The sequence below is a fragment of the Stegastes partitus genome, unplaced genomic scaffold (genome assembly GCF_000690725.1).
Source record: "Stegastes partitus isolate 25-593 unplaced genomic scaffold, Stegastes_partitus-1.0.2 Scaffold2725, whole genome shotgun sequence".
In the NCBI taxonomy this organism is placed as follows: domain Eukaryota; kingdom Metazoa; phylum Chordata; class Actinopteri; family Pomacentridae; genus Stegastes; species Stegastes partitus.
In genome coordinates, this window is record NW_007580456.1 from 1 (window position 1) to 5,639 (window position 5,639).

At 45.7% G+C, this 5,639-nt stretch overlaps 1 long non-coding RNA gene across 1 annotated transcript; it reads right to left on the minus strand.

The window, feature by feature from the left end:
* Positions 1–3,706: 3,706 nt before the first annotated feature.
* Positions 3,707–5,295, minus strand: LOC103375637 (uncharacterized). The gene is made up of 3 exons (XR_521226.1): positions 5,220–5,295; positions 5,041–5,145; positions 3,707–4,969 (listed from the first exon to the last, which is right to left on the minus strand). It is a non-coding gene; the product is annotated as an uncharacterized LOC103375637 (long non-coding RNA).
* Between the last annotated feature and the right edge of the window lie 344 nt (positions 5,296–5,639).

Consider the following 5,639-nt stretch of genomic DNA (forward strand, 5'->3'; position numbering starts at 1 on the left):
AGCAGGAAACGTCCAGCTGGGTGAACACTGTACTGCACTGGGGAGACTTAACCGTCTTGGGAAATATCAGGATCTGAAGCTCAGATCTGGTTCACAGTCCGGATGGACCGAACATGAGAGATGATTGGAAGATCATCTGAAAGGTGAAATCAGAAGGTTCTTTCTATTTTTATTGTTTCAGGCTGATCAGTGGCGTCACTTTGGAGCTTTCTAAAGAAAAGTGTTGTTGTGGTTCAGACCGTGAACAGATTTCTGTTGAATGTATCAGCACTCCTCAGCACGAGTCCTGTCTCTGTGACAGGAAGTAAAGGTTTTCTCAGGACTTTGGTGTTAAATTAAGACAAGACTCTGTGTGTCGTCTCTAACTCTGATCGGTGCAGGACTCCCCCAGCGAGGCAGTGGGCGGGACGTGATCTCCAAAAAGGCGACCCGGCTGTACCATCACGTCGGAGACAAACTGCTGGTGAAACAGTACTCTGAGATGGGAGTGATCGACCCGCAGCAAGAGAAAAGCCTCAACAAATGGCTGGAGAAAGGACGGCTCTTCTCCGACAACACGCCAGAGTATCACGAGCTCTGCGACGTTCTCAGAGCTTTGAAAGAGAGTCGGGACTTCAAGTGAACATGACGGAAAACAGACGAGTGACCACATGTCAAAAAACAACTGCAGAGACACAAAGTGTCCACGACGCAGAATCTCTGGTCAAATCACTGATGAACTTCTCAGAAGTCAGATTTTAACTTCTGTTCTGTCATGTTTTTAACTTTCATATAATTATTCTGTTGGTTTTATTTTCCAACTTATGCATCTAACTGCACTGTTAGTGATGTTCTGGTTTTATCAAGTTTATTGTTAGATCAAATATCTCTGTAACGCCTGGTGCTACATGAAGAAGCTATTAGTAGTAATAATGTTGGTCATCGTTGTGACTGATGTCCTCACAGCTCTGCCTCGGCCACGGCGATGCACCACCAACACACTGGACAAAGGCCCATGTGACTACGGAGCAATATCATACTAACCGTAAGCATAATAGCAATACCATAATAACCCTAACCCTACTGCTCTCCTGCTCAAACCCTTTGAAATGGGGTTCATATTTCAGTGCCACTGCAACAGTATTTATTAATTCTGGAGCTTTGGCTTCAACATTTCTACCACATTGTGTCATATATTTTCCTGAAAACGTGCTTTATAGAACACAAATACTTTATTAATCCCCGAGGGTAAATCCTGTTGCTACAGCAGACAGAGTGAAGTCACCACCGCCGTCCACACAGATAAATCATATACACAAGAAAATTAGGATGAACAAATATTAATGTTTTATGTGTCGTGGAACGAGTGAACGACTCGTGTTTTCACGGAGCCCTGCAGGACAAAAACACTTTCCAGACTGTGATGCTAAAAGCAAACCCTCGAAACTTTTATTATGGAAATTAAGAAAATGAAACCAGTAATTCATAAACGACCACATAAACTAACAGGCATTCAAAGGGTTTAAATCCTGAAAGTGTTTTATTTTTTTATGATCAAGACTGATGTGGGTCAGTAATTATCCCGTCAAAGTGAGAAATGATATTTTTGATGCAGACATTTTTTGTCATGAAGAGTCTGAATCTGTTTTTGAATAAAATGACTGATGAAGCGTCAGAATCAGTGTTGTTGCTAAAATCACATTTGGTTTGAAGGCCTGATCGTGACTGACGTGGGTTAAAACTTCAAGATGTTTTTCATTGTTTTTCATTTTTCAAGATGTCATTTCATTAAAAATAATCGATCATCAGAATCAGAGTTTTTGTGAATTACTGACACGTTTCACGTTGTGATGGTCGTAAAAAAAAACACGACAACAATGTCATGTTGACAATATGACATTTTAAGGGTTAAAATCCTGAAAATGAAAGAACATTTGGTTGAACTATGATCAGGACTGATGCTGGTTAAAATACATTTAACAAGGAAAAGTGGAAGATTAGACTTTTACTGTCTGTTGATGCAGAAATGTTGCTTCTTCACACCATCGCTCAGTGTTGCTCAAAGCGAACTAAAGTCTTCACGGTGCTGATGTCTGAATACATGACTTTTGAGTGAACAATGATTTATTTCAGTTTTTAAATGAGTGCATCAAAACCTTCTTTTGTTTTAGCAAAGATTCAAATTCTTTCAGCACTCAGCGACTGGATGTCACAGCTGAAGTCCAAACCCAGCCCAGAACCGACCTTTAGAAACCATCTGAAGAGCAGAACAAGTCCAAAGCCAGCCTAAGTCGAACTCATCTGATGCCACTCACAGACTCAACTTCTAGAACCAACCAGCAGGTGTCGCTGTCTGACTGCTGCAGTTTATGTAAAACCTGCTAACACCACAGAGACGGTAGACTTCTGCCTCTTTCTTGGCTTCTCAGTACCCGGCTGAGCTGCTGCTGTAACATTCAGATGGAAATTAGACACTAACCCAGTAAAGTGAGATGCTCAAAGATGGCGCCGGTGAGTGCGGCGGCCGTCCAACCTGCTCCAGCACCCTGACAACTTTTTTTTTGTTGTTATTTAACTTTTTATTTATCTTGCTCACCATGTCATGTCCTGGTCGTATCACATACGACAGAGACACACTGGTGAACACTGGTTTATCACTACGATACACCACTACGATACCCAGCGAGATCCTGCAAGGGCCCATCAACAACAACAACAACGCAGGACGCCGGCAGGCCCCAAGAGAAACGAGCCGGCATGAGGAACAGGCTGAGGCTACGAGCACACCGACCACCACTGCCCAGCATCCTGCTCTCCAACGTCCAGTCCCTGGACAACAACCTGGACGAGCTCAGAGCCAGGTTCAGGTACCAGAGGGACACAAGAGACTGCAGCATCCTCTGCCTGATGGAGACATGGCTGACCCCCACCGTACCGAACCACGCCGTTCAACCAGCGGAGTTCTTCACAGTTCATTGTATGGACAGAACGGCTGAGGCGGGGGCGTCTGTCTCATGACCAACAACAACTGGTGCAGAGATGTTGTGTCTGTCTAAGTCCTGCTCGCCCAACCTGGAACTTTTAACCATCAAATGAGGGCCTTTCTACCTCCCCCAGGAATTCACTTCTGTTATTTTCAGCGCCGTCCAGGCTAAGCACCGGGAGGCAGCCCTCATCGTGGCCGGGATTTTAACAATGCCAACCTGAGGAAGGTGATGCCAGAACTTTGCCAGCACATCGCCTTTCCCACCAGAGGAGACAGAACTCTGGACCACTGTTACTCTCCCTTCAGAGACGGCTATGCAGTGAAGACTCAGCCACCTGCTTCTTTCTGTCTTATCTGTATCCAGCTGCTAATGTGTGAACTGAGGGATCAATAAAGTTTGATCTCATCGTAGCTTTCTGACAGACCTTCTGTCACACGACACCTGCAGCCAAAGAACCGCTTCAAGTCCACGTTCTGTTAGAATGTGGACTCAACAACCCGTCGCTCATGTTCGTTCTCTTGTCAGTTCTGTGATGTTTCTACTCTCAGAAGATAAAACATGATGAATATATATATAACAGACCATAATAACAGAAAACTGTCTCATTTTGGACTCTCTGTTCTGACTTTTGGTTGAATTTAAGGGAAACTGCCACAAGACCTGATGACTCAAAGGGTTAAAGCAAATCCTCAGAAACAAGGTGTTGAAACTCATCCTGAAGCAGAGCAGGAGCCAGAAAAGGACGTTAACGCTTTATTTGAATGATCTGATGGTTTACAGGAATTAAGTGCAAATATCACAAATGGAACAACGGCGCCGACTGCTGGCGTAATATGGAAATACCCAAATGAGAAACGGACTGGGAAGGAGGGACACCAGAATGAAACGCACAGGCTGTTTAGACTCAATCAGGAGAATCTGAAGCTGTTTAAACAGGAAAACTAACCAGAAGCTCAGGAAAGCTGTCAGGGAATGAACTATAGCAACAGCATCGATGCTAACGCGCAGCCAAGGAAACGCTGAGCAAAGAATTACACAATGAGTTAAAGCACTGGAGCCCAAAATGGAATCACACATGGCCAGAGGCATCACGTATCTGGCAGGTGGCGGAGAGCGGACAGGGGGGGCGTCGGAACCAGGATCCAGGTGGAAGTGAGTCAGCGGAGAACCAGACAGAGGAACAGAACCAGAGCAAAGCTGGCCTGAGTTGAGGAACTGTTGAGTTCATCAGTTTAGTGTCGAGCGATGATCCAAATCCTTCGTCTATGGCAGGTGATGACAGCGGACAGGTGTCCTCGTTCAGCAGACTGTCCAATAGGATTCACACGGGATGGGAAAGGAGGCGCTCAGGTGGAGGACAGCTGTTGGTTCAGGTGTCCAGATGTTCCTCATGTGGAGCTCAAACCCAAAGTTGCTGAAAGAAACTTTTATTGTTGAACATGTCAGTGAACCAACAGGAACCTCTCATTGGTGCTGAGTTCTAAACAAACACTGTTAGAACTCAGAAACGATTTGATTCAGTCGTACAGATTCTGAATGGATGGCTGATTGTTGTGTTCATTGGATCTTTATGGGTCCAATAAAATGTCCAAATGACATAAAACCAGTAGAAAATGACTCAAAACCTTTAAAATCCTCCAAATTCAGAGACTATTTGATCAACTTGTCCAATGTGAGCCATTCTGAACCGATGACATGATGAGAAACAACAGAGAACGTTTCAGGTTCTTCAATCGTTCCTCAGATGTTGTCGTTCAAACAGACTCCAGATTCTACCTGAGAAGAACAAACGTGTTTGAAGCATGAATCTGAAATTTCACAGGTGTGCTTTTAGATCTGCAGAGTTTATGAGCAGCAGGTCAGAGCTGGAGGGAGCTGGCGGTCTGAGGGAATAATCCAGGTGAGAGCAAGCTGAGCTCTGATTGGTCGTCACACGTAGATGTCCTCTGCCTCCACGGGCTCTGTGATTGGTGCTTCCACGGACCCAGGAGGATGACATGAAACTTAGAGGAGAAGCGAACTGTTAGCATCATTCTCTGCTGTCAATCTGCTGCTCATGTGTTAGTGCCGTTACCGTAGAGAGACTCCGCCTCCGTCTCCTGCTTCGCCGCCACCCCATCCTCCTCTTTGTTGCCACGGCGACCGTACATCGCCACGTAGACGTTCTCCTCCTTGTGACCTGAAGCAGGCGAGCAGATTGTAAGTTGCTGATCTGAAACCAGGTGTCAGGCTGCCTCTGATTGGCTGCTGTACCTGTGAGGGCGGTTCTCTGGCTCCTCCTCCTCCTCAGGATGAAGATGATGACGATGAGAGGCGGCAGCAGGAAGAGCAGGAGGAGGCAGGAGATGAGGGCCGACCCCCCCGCACCGCTGCTCACATCTGCAGACACACAGCAGCTCACAGTGACCCCATTTATCAGAAACAATCACCTCAGTCTCAACTGTCTGACGGTCCTTAAACGCATCATCTGTTCAAACCTGAGCTCCAAATCATCACTTTACCCTCAAAATACAGTTTGATCCAAACAGATCCTGGAAAACTGAGTTTCCTCAGAGAGACTGAGAGGAACATCCAACCTGCTGGATCAATGAGTAGATGCAGCACGGATCAGAACCAGAGAACAGAGGAGCCAGTTGGTGGAGATACATTCAGCTGATGGTGGAACATCTTTCT